This window comes from Hakea prostrata, chromosome 2 (assembly GCF_041222555.1).
Source record: "Hakea prostrata isolate BN-2017 chromosome 2, UWA_Hpros_2, whole genome shotgun sequence".
Taxonomy (NCBI): Eukaryota; Viridiplantae; Streptophyta; class Magnoliopsida; order Proteales; family Proteaceae; genus Hakea; species Hakea prostrata.
In genome coordinates this window covers 41028527-41048007 of record NC_142601.1, presented here as the reverse complement: position 1 = coordinate 41048007, position 19481 = coordinate 41028527, and the positions used below count along the sequence as shown (strand labels likewise).

General features: G+C 36.7%; 1 long non-coding RNA gene and 1 other non-coding gene across 2 annotated transcripts; both read left to right on the top strand.

Moving 5' to 3' along the window:
• Positions 1–1618: 1618 nt before the first annotated feature.
• LOC149024373 (small nucleolar RNA R71) lies at positions 1619–1725 on the top strand. The gene has a single exon (XR_016171867.1). It is a non-coding gene; the product is annotated as a small nucleolar RNA R71 (small nucleolar RNA).
• An 11600-nt stretch (positions 1726–13325) lies between these two features.
• LOC149024372 (uncharacterized) lies at positions 13326–14396 on the top strand. The gene is made up of 3 exons (XR_016171432.1): positions 13326–13541; positions 13660–13712; positions 13810–14396. It is a non-coding gene; the product is annotated as an uncharacterized LOC149024372 (long non-coding RNA).
• The last annotated feature ends 5085 nt before the right edge of the window (positions 14397–19481 follow it).

The window sequence follows — 19481 nt, the reverse complement described above, 5'->3', positions numbered from 1 at the left end:
GATATTGAAACATGCTCTGTTTAGCAGTTTGAATTAATGATACGTTTGGCAAAACACCCAAGCACTCTCTGTTTGTTCCCCACACTCCCTGCACATCAAAGACACCTGTCAGCAAATTATCTGTCGGTTTTTTTTTTTTTTTTTTTTTATCACACATTATGAACTACCCATGACTTTATTAAACCCCTAATGAACTACTAGCACACAATTAAACTAAAAATAATGAAATCTAAGTGACCTCCCTTCTTTTTAAGCCTCTTGAAGGATGATTGAAGATTTGTCCCACTCCAATGGTGCTCCCCAATAATGCTTGATCCACTGCATGCTCTAGTTCCCAAGGCCATTTAATGATTTCTTCTTGTGCACCTTCCATAATTGGACTCAAACTCCTCTGTTGCTTCATGTACCTGTTGCAACATTCCTCCAACCAAATTTTAAGCTTTAATACTGAAGGACTGATCCCGTTGATCTCTACTATATTCCATCCCATTGCTCTTCTACACTTCGTCAGCACGTCAAGTAGCATATCTTCTTGCTCCTTTGTTAGCAGTGCTGAAACAAAAACATGGAGTGTTTTGGCTGCATCCAAATGGGCATATTGAGAGTGTTTTGAAAGAGGTGTGAACTCTAACATAGGTGGCTCTTCAATTGATGGTTTAGGGGCTTTAGTTTCAAACTCAGATAATACAAGAGACTCAAATCTACTCCCACTCAATGCCTTAGCTGGTCTTGCCTCTAACAAATCCATATATCTACTTGCTTCATCATCCACTTGTTCAATTTCTATTGCCAATGAAAGCTCTAGTGGGTTTTTATACACTCTGCCTCCAACTCTTTGGATACCAGCTCTTCAAGGACATCCACAACAAAGCACTCTTCTATTACATCTGGAGATCTAGGATTTTCTGTAGCACATGGCAATGATCCTTGAGAGCGATTACTTAAAGCACTAGCCAGCTGTCCAACTTGATTCTCCAAATTTCTCAATGAAGATGCTTGACTTTGAATCATTGCATCATTCCTTGCCATATACTCCTTCAATAAAAGCTCTATTGATGAAGAGGGTTCCATAGGTTGAATGTTCACTTGCTGTTGAGCACTTGGAAGCGGATGAGGTCGAGGCAGGATGGAAGATGGGCTTGCATTTTGTCCTTGAGCATTCCAAGAGTAGTTAGGGTGCTGCCTCCAACCAAGATTATAGGTGTTGGCATATGGGTTATTGGCATTGCTGAAATTACCATCATAGTAAGCTAATTCTGGGTTAGATGGACAGCTATCAAAGACATGCTCCCCACCACAATATGTACACGAGATTGCTGTATGTTGTTGAGTTTGTACAGCTGTAGGCAAGTTTACGGATTTTAACACACTAGTTAGAGATGACACTTGTGAAGTTAAAGTTGTCACTGCATCTAACTCATAAATCCCTGCCACTCTCTTATTTGCAGCACCTCTCTCAGCTGGCCATTGGTAGTTGTTGTTGGCCATTCTCTCCAAGATCTCATAAGCTTCATTGTAAGACTTTGCCAATATAGCCCCATTTGCTGATGCATCCACTATGGATCGAGTTTGTCCACTTAAACCATAGTAGAAAGTCTCCATTTGAATCCAATGAGGAATACCATGGTGAGGACATTTACGCAAGAGCTCCTTAAATCTTTCCCATGCCTCATACAAAGATTCACCATCCAACTGTTGAAAACCAGTGATATCATTTCTGAACTTGGCATTCTTTGATGCAGGAAAGTACTTCATCAAGAACTTCTCTACTAAATCATTCCATGTGGCTACTGATTGTGGAGGTAAGGAGTTCAACCATGCTCTTGCTTTATCCCGCAATGAGTAAGGGAATAGCTTCAATCTCAAAGCTTCTTCAGTTGCTCCCGGTATCTTGAAAGAGTCACTTACTTCCATGAAGAGTCTAAGATGGAGATGAGGATCTTCTGTTGGAAGCCCACTGAATTGTCCTATAGTCTGAAGCATTTGGAACATCACAGGCTTAAGTTCAAAATGTAATGCTTGAATTTCTGGCCTTACTATACTTGGATTCAGTTCATGCAACCTTGGAACAGCATATCCTCTAATGGCCCTATCTCTATCATCACCCTCAGCTGCCATATTATTCTCATTATTATTCAATCCATTTCTCACTGCTTCAGCCATTGTTGGAACTGCTGCTAGGCCTCGTTGCTCCCTTCTTCTAGCTCGAAATGTCCTCTCTATTTCGATGTCAAAGGGTGCCAACTCTTGATCAGGCAGCGTGTTCATACAAGGGTAAAAGCACCTGAGAATAAAAGGAAACTAATATCAAAGTAAAGAAATTTCAGTAGATAAAACAAAAACTTACTTCTACACTAATTATTAAAGACAAAATTCCCTGGCAACGGCGCCAAAAACTTGTTGCTTGTATCTCAAGATATCACGCAAGTATACGTATCGCAATCAAGTAATAAATGATAAGTAAAGTATCGATCCCACGGAGAATTATATCCTTAACTTTCAATGTAAAAGTAAAATTGATTTAAATGAAATTAACAAGGTTGATTGGTGTTTGTCTAACTAATTAACCAAATGACGGGTAAAGAAAACTAAGGAACTAAAATGTAGGTTTGAGCAATGAAAGAAACTTAATGAGTGACAAGTGTGTTAGGAATCAAGTTTCCCTTCCCCTGAATTTTAAAACACGAATACTAAAGCAATACTACAACCCCAAGATAAATCAAGAACTTGGAATGAATGGCAATATGGTATTTTCCAATACACATAAGCTAGCATCCTAAATCAACATCAGCATATTCCTATGAAGAATTGAATTAAGAATGCAATTTAAACCCAATCCAATCAATGGTAATGTGAGGTAATTGGGTATTCCTACCCAACCTATTAATTAACACAACCTAATTAAAGATGATGCTAACTCACACAATTCAACAAACACCTAGACTTCATTAATTTTCCAATTAATGAAATCATAACATTCATTCAAGAAAGATCATTCAAGAACTGAAATTAGTCAATATAACATGCTGAATTCATTAACAATAAAGTGGATTGCAATAAAACTAAAGAACACATGATTAATTACATATCAAAATTCAGGTTTAGGTACTACTATCATCCCAACACAGCTAAGATTTAGCCCATAACAGAATTCAAATGCATAAAACCAAGTATAGTTGACATGAGACTAGAAAATAAGAAGATAGAGTTATAAAAACAAGAATAAACTAAGGCTGCAATGCTTCCACATGAGCTCCAGCTTTCTTCTTCAGCAAATCAACAACTCCAGCAGCTCCTTGCTTCCACAAGAGCTCCAGCATTCGTTCTCTACCTCCTTCCTCTCAGCCAAGTCTCTCATCCACCCTTGGTCGAATGTCTCCTCTTCTCATCCTTGCATCTCTTCTCTTTCTTCTATAAATGTCTTCAATCATTAGGTTAGATTCTGGCCATAGGATTAGAACCTTCCTCCTGAGATCAAGGGCTGAAAACCATCATGTATTTACAAGAATTTAGTCCACTTAAGTTAGCCTTTTTTGGTCAATTCCATTTGAATTGGATCTGAGAATATTCTGCTCCGTTGTTGTAGCAATGCAGCAACAACTCTACAACAAAGTTAGAGGACATGTTCTTCTATTATGAATCTTCACCTACATGTTCAAGAGAAAGAGAAACAGTCAAATTCATCCATAAAAAGAAGGGAAATTCATGCAATGTGACAAAAATGAACTAAACAAAATGTAACATGTTGAGACTAAATAAAACAACACCTAATGAATACTATCACTAAAACAAAGACAAAATACTCCTAAATCAAGCCATCTCAAGTATAAAAGTTATAAATCTTAACTCTATTTCATAGAGTTATCAATAGTCTCCCTATATTATTTCATATTTTTCCTGTTAATTTCTGAGTGTTTGGGACTCAAACAATCGACTGAATCTAGGTTTTATTGTTTGTACTGGGAAGGCTTGGTCGATTGCCTTGGTTTCTTCAAGCGACCAAAGGGTACAGTGACAACAAGTTGCCCTGTTTTGACCCTGTTTCATCTTTGATCCTTTAGGGTTTAATCCTAATACTTAATACTTGTATGATTAGGGTTTCTTTGGCACTTTGAACCTATCCTTTGATCTACTCTTCAGAGATTGCAAATTGAACATAAGGTAAGGGCGTTCACTTACAAATAGCACGATTTACATTTTATTTTGAGAGCATGATCGTATTTACTGTTTTAGGACTTATGCATGATGGATATTGTGAGATCCAGCTCAAACCCTAATCCAGAAATCTATTTTGTAGGTTTGAAGACCCGAAGTGAAGGTAGAAGACAGTTGTGGGCTTTCTTAGTTGAATCCATTGAGTTTGACCCATAACTCATGGGATGATGGAGTTTCTTCTATGGAAACCCTATCTGACTTTGAGAAGAAGTTGCAGCTTGTCGGTGTAAAGCTTGTTTGATAGACTTGGGACCTAGCTTGACACTCTTTGGAAGGTCCTACAATGCTAGGTAAGACCCTTTTCTATGTTGGAAATAGTCCCAGTGGAGTTTGTGTCTTTTGGAGAATCTAAGACCTTTTTTGGTCTTGCTGACCACCTTGGTCGCTCAGCCTTGGTCACTCCAAGCGACCAACCCTGACAGACCAAAGGTGTCAGGGACAGTTTGGCACTTTTTGAGAATATAGGTTTTTGAAGCCCTGCTTATTATTTCTTCGATCTAATTCATCCCATAATGTTATAAAGCCTCTAAAGAACGTGGGAAGCACCTCTTAGCACTCTCTTTGAAGCTTTGGAAGATCCTCGAACATTCGCCAAATCTTCTTCTTCAAGGTTAGTAATCACTCTCACCCTCTTAAGATCTACTCTCTTCTTAGTTTCTACTTAACTCTATGATCATGAGGAAAGTCTCATGCCATTGCTATGACCTCTCCTTTAATCCTTGTTGTTTTAGAGTGAATCCTCATTCACTCTATTACTTTTTTGAACTACACATGATGATTTCGAAGGGAAATCAAGTGTAATCTTCACGAATGTATATCCATGTGAAGACTTTGATTTCTACTTCATGTTAGATCCATTCTTATGTCAGTTTTTGATTATGATCTACTGTTTTTTCTCTCCTAGAGTGAATTCCCATTCTCTCTAGTCTTTCTGGTAGAATCGTGGATTGATTTCGATAAAAGCCTGTTTTATGATTCGATTGGAATTCTTATCCATTGATCTTATGAGATGTTTAGACCATGCTAGATAGTATTCTTTTATTGTTAGTAACCTTCCCTTGAAATTTTGGAGTGTTTCGAATCCCGGAAGATAAGTTTCCAATCAAAATCTAGAGTTTTTTCCGTGCAAAAGCACTTTGGTCGATTGAGCCTTGGTCGCTCCAAGCGACTAAGCCTAACCGACGAAAGTGGACAATGACAACAACTTCCACTCTGTTTGGTCAATCATCTCCAATCTTTGGGGGTTTGTTCCTAATGCCTAATCTATGTTTGTTTAGGGTTTCTTTGGTAACTTTGGACCTACTCCCTGGCCTTTTCTCTGGAGTTTACGAATCTAATCAAGGTAAGGACATTCGTTTGCAAATAACCTAGTTTACATACTTCTTATATTAGAATTGAATTGCATGATCATACTATTGTTTTTAGACCTTGCTCATAATTGAAATACTATTGTAACTATAGTAGGACATTATTCATGTGAATTGCTTATCTATATTGAATATGAATGATTGATTATTACTTATATGAATGGCTTATCGGTTATGATTATGATTGAGTGAAATGAGATGTGATTGCCTAAGTTGTAACCGGGGAATGGGGAATGCCCTTTTGGCGTTTCTGTCTTTGGACACCAGTGGAGGTGGTATGGGTCGTTTTCCTATGGTTCCCCTTGGTGCTTTCCCTAATTATTGATTATCATACCTAAGGCATGTCTAGCAGTATTTGGATAGGATATACCCTATTATATCAGACCCTATCGGAGGGGAATTGAGACTGAGTGACTCATGGTAGCAATGGGGATTTGTGGGCGCTCAATACTGGTAACCAACCCATGAGAGGACACGAATCACATTGTGAGGGGCCATTCATTGGTAGGGTCACGTTTAACAAATTTGGGCTCATGGGTGCTAAAGACCAGTAACCAACCCGTGAGAGGACATGAGAGCTTCCCGTTTATTATTTATGGATGACCAATAGGGTTAAGAGTCCGTAGTTTGAGTTGGTCGGAGCCGTATGATACGATGACTCTAGAGGGAAAGGTACTAGAATGGACTACCTAGGCAAGGAATGGAGGTTATAATACCTGAACGAACTATCTAGTGCACGAAAGGGAAGTATCTGACCCTAAGTTGATATAACTAAGTAGATGACTTGCATTGGGCTAAGATTAACCCTAACATGTACCAATACTCATACCAATGGTGGTGAGCGATAGTGTTGACCTAAACCCCAGCCATGGAATGTCCGAGAGGGATACAAGACCCAGTTTCCAATGGAGAACCCAAGATACCGAGATGGTTGATGGATAGTGAATTGAGACCTACCTAGAGGAGTATGGTGTTCTAACTTAAAGCATGTCTGCTACTAGAGACCAGCATATATAGAGTTAGCAACATACTTGTATGACTGTCTCATTTCATATTGCATCTTATATGTCTGGCAATCATTGCAATTTTTATTTGTGAATGAACTACTTGTTGAGCTCTTTTGAACTCATCCCTTTTGGGACAATTTTTGTTAAATCTTACTACAGGTACTAAAGACTTTGAGAATCAGTACTACAAGGCCGACTCATACAGTTCCCAAGGTACTGGCAGTTATGATTATGATGGTGAAGACTACCAGTGTGACGGTGGAGTGTACCAGGATTAGTCAGACTCTGGAGCTAGAGCAACGACATTGGGATACTGAAGTCTTTACGTTTAGTCGTACTTTATTTAAATTGGAAAAGACCTATGTTTAAACTTAGTTTTACTTGTTCTTAGATATTTTTTTAGTTGTAATTCCTTTTGGCATAGACCTACTTTCCACTGTAGTTATAGAGTGATTTTTCGCTACACTATACTATGATTATTCTTTTGGTATCATGTTTTCTGCACTCTGATTTGAATTGTAATCTTTCTTGGAACCATTCTTTGATTAATTCATTATATAATATTTATACATTGATTTAGTCTTGTTCTTGATTATATTATTGTGAATGTAGGAGGATGATTGCTATGAACTGATCTTCGGGGCTATATATCACACACTCGGGTATCGTAGTTAGGGTATTGGCTGAGTGGATGTGACAGATATGCCTCTGTAATTTTTTGAATGTTGGAATATGAATGGATTATAATATGATGTTATATATGGAATCATATTGTAATGTGATTGCTTACATTGTGGTTGTGGAATGGGGAATGTCCTTTTGGTATTTCTGTCACGGGACATCAATGGAGGTGGTATAGGATGCTTTCCTATGTGCCCCTTGGCACTTTCCATAATTACTGGATGGCATACCTAGGACTTATCCAGATATGTTTGGCTAGGAAATCCCATCATATCTCACCCTATCGACATGGGTATTGAAGTCAAGTGACCTGTGGCAACAATGGGGGTTATGGGCGCTCAAGACCGGTATCCAATCCACGAGAGGACATAATCACATTGTGGGGGCCATTCATTGGTAGGGTTGCACATAATAAGCTTGGGCTAATGGTTGCTCAAGACCGGTAGATAAACCATGAGAGGACATGAGAGCTTCTCGTTTAATATATGTGGATGACCAATAGGGTTAAGAGTCCATAGTCTGAGTTGGTTGGAGCCATAGGATACGATGACTTTAGGGGGAAAGATACTGGAACGAACTGCTTGGAGCACAAAAGGGAAGTATCCGATCTTGAGATTGATATGACTAAGTAGATGACTTGCATTGGGCTAGGTATAACCTTGACCTGTGCTAATACTTATACCAATGGTGGAGTGAGAGGATGGTGACCTAAACCCCAGCCATGGTGAGATGGATGCCCTGACCCAACTACCGAGGAGAACCCAAGATACAGAGATTATTAAGGGAAAGTGATTGAGACTGGCCAGAGGAGTATGGTGTTCTATCTTAATGCGTGTCCGCCACTAGAGACTAGCATATGTTAGAGTTAGATGCATACCTGCACATTGTCTCATATCATCTTCATCATGCTTTGTACTTGAATATTGATTGTAGTGGTTATTTGTACTTGAACTACTTGTTGAGTTCTTTTGAACTCACCCTTCGGGAACAATGTTTGTTAGATGACTATGCAGGTGAGGAAGAGATCCCGAGTTCCTGTGGTGAGGACTCTTTCCTATATGATGTAGCTGTAGAAACAGTGGGAGAAGATAATGGTTTGTGATATGACTTGAGTACCAATCTAGACTAATTTGATGTCGCCCATTAATAATGATAGACATTGTCTTGTTCACCATTGGGAACACAAGTTGGATGTAGAACCTCAGATGCAAGTACACAAGCCCAAAGTGAAGAAGGTAAAGGTCGAAAAAGAAGAAGAAGAAGAACCAATGGAAGACTTAGATTGATTCTTAGACTTCTTTAGTTTATCCAGTTGTATTACTTTAGATGTTGATCTACCTTTCCGTTTTTTATTTTTAGAGTTTATTTCTGTTGTACTCTATACTTTGATATTACATTGATATAATTTTTTGCACTCTGATTATTCTTTTGTGATCCTTCTAAGATCCATTTATTGATTACTTTCATTTTAATTACAATAATACAATGATTTGCTCTTGCTCTTCATTATATTATTGTGCTATGTGGGAGGATGATTGTTACGAACTGATCTTCGAGGTTGCCGAGCACACCTCTGAGTATTGCAGTTAGGGTACTAGCTGGGGGGATGTCACAGAGAGCGCAAAAGGTCTAAAATAACCCTAAAAACATGAAGATTAAAATTAGGTTTAAGTTGGAGTTAAGACTCAGCATCAAAGGACCAAGAACACAACACCCGAGCAGTCACTCACCCAATCGACTGCCCATTGGCTTTGAACTGAAAAGGCCTCTTGTTGCCCTATTTCAAAACCTAAACTTTTGGGGCTTCAATAGGACTTCATCAATGTCCTAAAAACACATTCCAAACACTCCAATTAGTCTCCAACACAAAAGCCCCAACTTGGTTTTTAGATAATCACTCGCGGGCATCTCAGAAAGGATGAACTGGTCTAAAAATCAAGGGATAACATGATTCATCACTTAATGGGGTGGGAAAACACAATGAGGAGTAAGAGTACGCATTCCATTCAACCCAAACTCACCAATCTCATCCATAAAGCCAATGTTTCTGAAATTTAATAGTAACCGCAAGCGCACTGTATCGTGTAGCTAACGGGTCGATCTCAAGGAGATATGCCACTTAGAATTCAACTTCTTAATAGTAATGCGAGAGTGTAATGATTCAATTTTTGTTAACTAATTAACTAAACTAAACGATCCTAATCTATATGTCTAATGCAATCGAATTAAAACGAAAAATAAATTAAACACAATCAATGCATAAATAAAAGACAGGAATTGAAATTGCGAATAATAACAATAAAAAGGGGAAGAAAAAAAAAACCAGTTAGTATGTTAAAGCAGTCAGTAAAATTTAGTTCATAATTAAAATGTAGATGCAACACCACCCGTCACCAGAAGCAGAGGCACGACTGTAGGCTTGCTCCAATTATGTGGTTCGAGATTATGAATGAATAGGCAGAAAGTAAATAACAAAGCAATAAACAAAGCAATAAAAGGAAAAGGAAGCCTTAACCAAAGAGAGGCACGACTGTAGGCATCTCTGATCAAGGATCCAGGGGAAGGGAGAACAATAGATAATGCTGAAAGTAAATCCTAAATTAAGAATATAGAGGGGTAGATAGAAGCGGGAATGGAGGGAGGAGAGAAGATTAATAAAGAAGGTTACTTACTTGCGAATTGAACAAACGATTCGAATCTCAATCAACCCTAACAACCAGATCTAGATCTAGAATGATCTAAATCTGCAATTGCTAGACCCAGAGAAAAACGAATCTAAAAAAATTGAATCTTGAAGCTTGAAGCTTGAACTTGAATTGCATTACATAAAAAGATTAAACCTAAACATTGAATCTAGAAATTTAAATCTCATTAATGCAAGCAAAGAAAACTAGAGAAAACATAAATAAACTGAAGAGAAAAGAAAGAATGCTTCTACTAAGCTCTAAGACACGTTTTCCTCTGATGGAGTATGCTCTCCTTTTATAGAGTTTACATGAGATATGAAGCACGGCTGAATTTGAATAAACTCAGGGATTCTATCTGACTCAGCCAATTAGGGCTTTGACGTAGTAATTGCGCCGACTTAGAGAGATCAGATGCATAATTCCACCGTTGGATTTGAGGTTTAAGTAGTCATGAAGCTCTCCTCCAAAAATCAGCACGATCGGACATCGGATGACCGTTCGATGAAGGGTTTGATCAAAACTGGACAAAGGCATTCAAAAACGGGATTTTTCCTCTTTTTCTTTCTGAATATAATTCTTTTTCCTCTTTTTCTTTCTTTAATTAAATCCAAGATAGGAGATAAGATATTGAGGTATGCAAGGACTCTGTTCCATTTGGACTCTCTCAATAATATCTCTGTAGATTTTATTTAAAATCGCTGCCGTAGATCAAATTTGCCTTCTTTATCTCTTCAATATTTCGGAGTTGGCCCATAATCACACATCTCTAGCCCATCATGCTCCAGATCAGGCCCATTTTCACATTTGAGAATTTGATTGGACTTCTTGACGTGTAAAATAGCATGATTCAAGCCCAAAACTCCAAATATTTGCTTAAATCTTGAAAAGTCATAAAATCTGCAAAAACAACATAAAACCCAAGGTAACTCCACTCTAAGTGTATAAAATGCATGTTTTATGCCCTAAGATTTCACACATAAATGTGCTCATCAGCCAACAATCCATCAAAATACCAAGAAGAAAGCTTGAAATAGGGGTTTTTAGAGCACTCTTATCTCAACACGTGATTACCCTTTTGATTTGCGCTTCGGTACTTTCAATTGTGTAAGAACCTCTCCAAAATCCTTCATCTTCTCCTCTCCCATGAGATCAACCTCCAAACACACAAAAAATCCTGTTTATGAAATTAAAGAGCAAAGATATAGAGTTTTAAAAACGAATTTTTGAAATTACCCTGATTTTGGTCAAGGGGCGGTTGATCAAACTGTGCTACCGATCTCAATTGACCGGCCCTCTATCTTTTTCATACAAAGGCCGATTTCAACAAGCTTTTGAGGGCCAAAACCTCTAAATATTTTCAAATCAATGGTATAATTTACTTTGGCATTTGAGTTCTCTAACATCGATTTTTGTGCATGCCAAAATATTATTTTTATGCTTTTCGAATTGACTTTCTCTCTCCTCTTCAAATCAATTAAGGTGGTCAGGTCTTCTTCTAGTTCATCCGAGTCCATAGGTTCGTTTTTCCGAACTCCCGAGCTCAACTTGGATGGTCCAAAGCTACCTTCTACTAGCACTGCGGGTTCGTGGGTCCGAGATGTAAGTTTATCGATTTAGAATTTTTAGAAATTTCACACGTTGACCACCCCATGATAATTGAACACCCCTAATCTGCTTCTTTCGGATGACTCTTGGTTGTCAAAATACAAGTAGCATGTTTTTAAAAACATATTATATGAAACACATTGTTCTACATATTTAATATGGATCATCATAAATTAAAGATGTATCCTTTTTGCAATTTTGAAATTCATGATTGTAAACAAAATAGATTTGTTTTGAGAAAGGTCTTACTTTGGTTCCACTGTTGAAAGTTTAGTTCGGATGCAATTAAAACCCGGAACCACCATGACCCATTTAACCATAATTTGGCATTGATGGTGTGGATTTTGGTTTTTATTTTTTATATTTATTTTAAATAATAATAATTATTTTATTTGCAATGTCTAGTGATAAAAAGTTTATTTATCATTATTTTGGTTCATATATTTATTTGTATTCCTATGGCTGTATATTTGGATATTTGTGTGCCTATGGAGACATTTGACAAGTAGTATGTTTAAATATATATGGTCTAGCCAAAGGTTGTATGTTAAAGCGGTTAAAGATCCAACTTCCCTAGGGCTGCGTTTGTTTGCAAAGGTGGGGTGGGAAAAAAGGGGTGGGAAAAAAAAACATGTGGGTCCTACATGTAGTGGGGTGAGGGAGGAGAAAAGGAAAGGAAAGGGTTTTGTGGAAAAGTGATGGGGTGGGTCCCACTTTTTACTTTTCCCAACTTTTCCTCAAAATCCTACCAAATATGTGGGGTTTTAAAATAGCATGGGGTGGGAAAGTTGAACTGCCACATCAGCAGACAAGGTTCCTTGATTCTCCCACTTTCCCACCCCAAGCAACCAAACACTCTACCATTTTAGGATTTAAAGGAAAAGTAAGAAATTTACACATTTTTCAAGAATTTTCCCACCCCTTTTTTCCCACCCCACCTTTATTCCAGCAAACAAACGCAGCCTAGGGGAGGAGGTCTTGGGTTCACACCCATCAGTGGCATTAATATAAAAAAGCTCCCTTGAGGATGTAAATCGTGGTGCGCGAAAGCTGGCGGCCAGGATGAACCTCATATCCAAAAAAATATATATGGTCTAGAATGTAGTGTTTACCAAAAAAAAAACCAACAATCGTTATCTGTATGATTGTACATATATACATTTTTTTTATGGTATCCAAAAAAATTATTAGAAAATATTAGATTTTGAATATACATGAAAATGATTAAGAATCAAAATCAACTTAAGTTGGGATCCATTACCCCAAGGGTGGCCTACCCTCAAGATCAAACAACACATTCGGAGTAAGCCCTAAATGTTAGGACATTGGTCACATACCTAAAATATAGGGCTGTGCTTCTTTGTGGTCCAATCTCACGACCAGATTAACCATATTGTTTCTTATATAAAGACAATAAGATGCTTTTTATGTAGAAGTAGTAACACTAAAGAGGTATTAAATTTGAAGCTTTGTTTCTTCCTTTCCCATTCCTTAGGTCTATGAGTTCCGGTCTTTTAAGACTGATTGACAAAAATTTATGTACAAATATAAAATTATGTACAAATATAGGTACGTATATGTATTCAAATAGTACAATGTTTTGTAGATGTGGATCACGTGGAAGCATTATTAGAAAAGAAATAAGAAACAAAAGCAAATAGAGTTAGGCGAGTGCGCAACTGGTCTGGGCACTCACACCTCGCAATATAAAATCTCAGTTGACTTTAAAGCATTATAAACCATACCTGGCCCTCTCTTGCACTATATTTAACCCAACTGGCCACCTTCTCAACATCATCATCATCATCATCGCATTGCAGAACCAATCACACTGTATTACCATCGTCTATCCTATTTTCGATCTGCAGCTGCTACTACTCCATCGTCTCCCATGGAACATAAAGCTTTGCTTGGACTTCTCATATTCTTCCTGGGTTTCTCCTATGTTCTTTCTTCCAGACCAGTTCCCCATGAATCTGGTAAGGGTTTACTTCTGTAGTTCTGTTCGATCTTTTTGTCATTTATTCAAATGGGTTTTTTTCTTGCTTCTCTTTGATCTTTCATGTTAACCTGATGTGCATGTTTTATGATTCACAGCTTTTCACAGAGAAGGCAGTCAAGACCCATCATTCCAAGAATTTGTGGAACAGGTATTCCTTCCCCCTCTCTCTCCCCCTTCTGGGTGTGTTTTTTAGTTTATTGCAAAAGTGGATGGTTACGAAGTAAGCTATTGTTTGAATGATGCAGGGTTTTACAAATGAAGGAAACTATGGATTGGACTTAGAGGAGACAATTATTAGAGGAAGAATGCAAATTCAGAGCAATGACTACCCAGGAACAGGAGCAAACAACCACCATGACCCAAAGACTCCTGGGAGAAGTTGAATTATGAACTACTGGCATCTTGATCAACATAAACATGTAGAGTTCTTGTACCCTTTTAGGATTTAGTTCTGGGTTTGGCCTGTTAGATTTATTGTAAACTTTTAGTACCTAAGTTTGGGGTTGGCTTGGAGATTCTCTCTCTCTCCCTCTCTCTGTGTTAACATAAACTCTGATCTTTTTGTAGTTATCTTCTGAATTATATGTCAACCATGTTTTTCTTATTTTTATAATCACTAGAAGTCTAGCCATTCAGATTGTTTAATTACAGAAAACTTGTGCTAAAAATTGCATCTTTTGGTAGTTTTGTCCATGTTGATGACCATTACACAGTAGATTCCCACTGCAAAAGAGCAATTAATAAACCCTGATGTCATGCAAGCTAGTGTGCTCGAAAGACTTCTACATTCAGTGTAAGGTTAGAATTTAAATGAAAAGTTAAAAAGTTTTCTTAGTTTAATGAATTAATGTATGAAAATTTGCTTGGAAAACGAGTGGAACACATCAATACACAACTATTCACAAAACTTTTCTAAGGTGCTGGTTTTACTTTTCTGTTGACTTGTTTAGTCCTTTTCCTAATGGAAGCATTTCATCCCAAACTAATCTTCCCAGGTCAATGATTAATTGGGTTGTTTTCGTATTTCCATTTTACCTAATTTTACAAATGTGATTTGATTGGATGAGTTAACAGTGACCTTATTTGATATTTTTAATATCACAAGGGATTCAATTAAAAAAATACATTTTTTTTTCCGAATCGAATCTGACTGTAATCAAACTTCAGAGAGTTCAACTGAAATTACTGTTAATATAAAAGTGTTTGTTTTTTTGGTGAAAATGTGCTTTATATTAAACTGGAAAAGAAAAGAAGAAAAAAAATACAAGCGTTGGTAGCGTTTCCCACCAGCATCTTGGTGAACAAGTCGAATCAGATCCGGGGGAAGATCGCTAGGGCACAACTGAGTTTCTCCAAGGGAGATCGCATAGCTTGCTTAAAAGTCAGCAGAAAAGTTGGATTCTCTTACACGATGCTTTAATACACACCGATGAAATCCCAGTTTGATATCAAGAATATCTTATACAATACCTCTTGCTGCCCATGGGCTTTGCATGCTCCCAATGAGGATTTGAATTGCAAAATGTAAATCAGATTGGATCTGTATTTGTGGGTATCCATGATATGCTGCCCTTTGTAGCCCACATATGCGTAGAACATTAGAATCCTCACATTTCCCTGCCGTAGCGAATATGACTTGGCCATCAGGATTATGTTAATATAAAAGTTGCATTCCCACATAAGGCTCTCATATGTGTTAAGGCTCTTTTTGGTATCAATTATCATTCTCAATTATGAGAATTTTAAATTATTTGGCATCTATTATCAATTTTGTCTTTATTTAAAATAATAGAAAAGCCTCTAAAATCCATAATACACTTTTTGTCTATTATGGATTATGGTGATAATTTTATTATCTTCATTTATGCAAAGGTTTACTTAAAATATTATAGTTAAGATGAGGGTAAACTAGTCAATACACTTATTTTTCTAAAAAACCGTACTTTTTTTTTCTTTTCTCTTTTCTCACTTGCTCACTATCATTTCTAACAATTTTTTGTTTTGACAAATTAAACTTATTTTTCATTCCATAATTTATTTTTGACAAAATTCACCAAACCATTTTTCATTCTTGACCAATAATGAATTCTTGTACTTATTTATTTTAAATAGGCATAATAGAGAATGAGAATCAATACCAAAAGAACCTAAATAAGGTTTAGAAAAAGGTACCAAAAAAGGTAAATGTATTACTACCTTGCCTTTATTTATAAAGGACTCTTTTCGGGTTTAATGCCGTAATCAAGCATTCAACAAGTAAAATTCTATCCCAAAAACACAAAAGACAAGTAAACACTCGAGATGCGCCGAATTTGACCTTCTCTTGAGTGTTTTTTAATTACTATTTTCCCTTTCCTTTTACGTACAAATGAAATATTTATTGTAAAAGTTTGCCCATTTCCCTAGTTTTAATCTCATGGGATTTTTATTGGTATCCAAAATGTTCTAAGTATATGCTTTGATTTTGATATTTAAGGTGGAAGGGTCCATGACTACATGCAAAAAGGTTCCATGCATCGATTATTGTAAAATATGGGGTGTCATTGTCATTGATATATATTTTAGAGCACGGAGTTGAGGTAAGAAAGATTCTAAGGTCTACATCCTCCCAAATTCTCTTCCTTGCAATTTTGATATGCAAAATCAAAATATGTTGTAAGTGCATTTTTTTTCTTCTTTTCATTCTCCTTGGAATCAAGTAGGTTTATATGAGTCCAGATCCTCACCCTGTCAGGGGACCACAGACTGCTCCCCGACGGCTTCCCAACCACACAAATACGTGGGGCCCACAGGTGAAAAACATTTTAAAAAAAAATTAAAAAAAACTTCAAATTTTCACCTGTGGGCCCCACGTGTTTGTGTGGTTGGAAAGCCGTTGGGGAGCAGTCTGTGGTCCCCTGACAGGGTGAGGATCCGGACTCAGTTTATATGGGGGGAGGGTGTGGTATTATCTTCTCTTAACATCACACCATGAAGTCCAAGACTAAATAAATTCAAGTTTGGGTTGTCCCATTTTAAGTAGTGTGTCACTAACTGGGTCCAGTCAAATTAGAAAACTGAGATCAGATATTGGGCCTGGAGTTGGGGTGTCTGATGAGATTGTTTTAAATATAGAGAGTTTCATTTGGGCCTTTCGCTGACAGTGATGCATGCAAAAAGGCAAAAATGCAAACATGCAAAAATGTTGTGCTCTGCAGTCTATGCAAAATACAAGCCTTCTTGAAATCGAAATTGCTTCAGTCCTGTGCATTAGTCTCATGCAGAATTTCGGACCATCGGATCCGAAATTCCAGTTGAGATTTCGATCTCAAACGTTGAATATCAAGGGTCAAGATCGAAATCGTACAACCAGAGTTGTCTCACATAACAGTCATGCATATTTAATGCGCAGGATTGAAGCAAAGTCTTCTTGGAAAGTATCCCCTGCTCCTCAACACCTCAGAGTTCCAAGTCTCATCAGTGCAAGATTGGATGACTTTAATCTATGTTTTAGAACTTGAGGCCCGTAAGGAATTCTTTTCTCTTAGCCTCTTCTTTACATATCAAAAAACTGATCATCAGATCTGATTACAAGCCTGCAATTTTGGCCCTTAATGGGCTGTTTCATTCACTAGTTTGGACCAGCAGTAGCCTTGTTGAGGAGATCCTCTCCCTGGTTAAAAATTTTCTTCCATTTGTTTTTGTGTTGCAAATAGAGATGATGAAAACTTCTTGGCTGACTTTCTAGCCAAGGGTTTAAAGTTGCTGAGTTTGTCACATTTCTGGTGGCTATCTTCCCCTTTCATTGTAAATAATTTGGGACCAGATATCCATGATTGGGTACGTTTGTAGGGAGTAGGAGTACATCCAAAGAATTTTGGGCTAATAAAAACCCAGCAAAACATTAAGTTGGATTGCAAACTTGCAACGTTGACTCAAAAACTCCAACATGTTGAACAAGAAAGAGAGAGAGAGAGGAAGGGGGGGAAAAAAAAAAGAGAGGCAAATAGAAGAAGAAAGGAAATTGGATGCTCAAAACTATAATGCATTGCAGGAGAAAGCAGACTTATTAGCAAAACTGTTGTTTGACCGAAATTTAGTATTAGATAATGATAAACCATTATGTTTCATTCAACCAACGTATAATTTAGCTAAGAACCAAACAAGTTCACCTTATTTGGAAATTAACTTTTATTTATATTTTAATTGACCAACACCTAATCCAGTTAAATAAGAGTCTAGATTACACAGAAGTAATCTCATTCTTGTTTGGTAACACATTATTCATTGTTATTTTTTGTGCATATATTCCTTAAATAAATTAATCTATTAGTTGTTTTGTTTTACTGAGTCAGTGCATTATCATTGTAGGGAATGTCTCTTAGTTGGGATTTTTGGTGTTGGCATTGCCACACACACTATCTTCCATATGAACAGTTGTTGGATAAATTACTTTTTATGTGTTTTTATATTTAAAAGAATTATTGTTGTAGTGGAATTTTTTAGATGATACATTGTTCATGGGGAGAATCCTATAATTTTTTTAACCTTTGTGGTTTTTCCTTGTTTGTTTTGATGTCTATATTGAACAAATCTTTTGATCTAAGGAATTATTATTACAAAGGTGTGTATCTTTATTAGTGTTATTTGAGTAACATTAGTTTTGGTTCAAATGAAATTAGAAAAACAAAATTGGACCATCTACCATACAAGAGGAGGCTCATCTCATCGAGGCTCACACTATTGCTCTTCTCATCTCGGATCTCCTTGCAGAAGTGTGAGAACAATTCAATTTGATTTTACAAATCTTTAATAACAATCTTTGACACTTAAATGATTTTTTCTTTTGAATTTTTATCTTTTAGAGAATCGCTGTTTGATTGATTTTACACAATGAGGGAACTATGTAGAAGTTGCAACATGTAAAACTTTAGATGACACGAATAAAAAAAAACCTATTTTTCACGACAATTTGAAACCATAACCAAAAACTCGTAAACCATCGCCAAAAATAAATGCCTACGATTTCTTACTGTCGTCGGAAAATCTGCAACTATTTTTTGGATTTGACTGGAAAAATATTTTTGGCAACGGTTTCTCGCAAACCATCGCCTAAAAGAGCAATTATCGGCGACGGTTTCTTGTAAACCATTGCTGAAAATCGCATTTTTAAAGACGGTTGCTCATAAACCGTCGCCGAAAATGAATTTTTTTATTAGGTATTTATCACATTTTTAGCAACGGTACAAAAGATAACTGTCACCAAAAATACCCCCTTTTTTAATTGATAAAAATCATCATCCTAATCCAGAAAAACATACACCTAAAGTGACAAATAATATTTAGAATTATCAAAAATCCTAATATGTATGCACTATTTTTCAAGTACCAAAATAAAAATAAAGAAAAATATTGTATAACAATTAATCATTATATAGTGCAATGAAAAGTTGTTAAGTTGGTCTATGAAGTACATGAACCACTAACAATTCCAAATGAACAAAGTACAACAAAGGGAGGAAAGAAAAATATTAGTAATTTTACAAAACTTACTTTGAAAATGACTGATGTTTCTTGTTAAATCTACATATTCCTATAGAGGCTAATGCCAGTGCTAAGTGCCTCCACGAACTTGGATATCAATTGCATCAAGTTCATACCCTCTGACTTGACAAATCAACTTTCTCATTCACTTCTACATCAATTCAAGTTTCTAGATAAGCAAATTGGATTCATCTTCCATACCTGAAACACACAAGGAAAAATCAGATGATTTCATATAGAATCATGACCACTACATGTGTTAATATGCATCAAGGAAAATCCATATCCATATGTTGAAGGGTTCAAAATTCCTATAGGATGAGAAGGAAATAGTTAAAGGGTTGGTACAAATTTTAAGAAAGGATTGTGAACTTCTCCAAAACTCTCTCTTTTC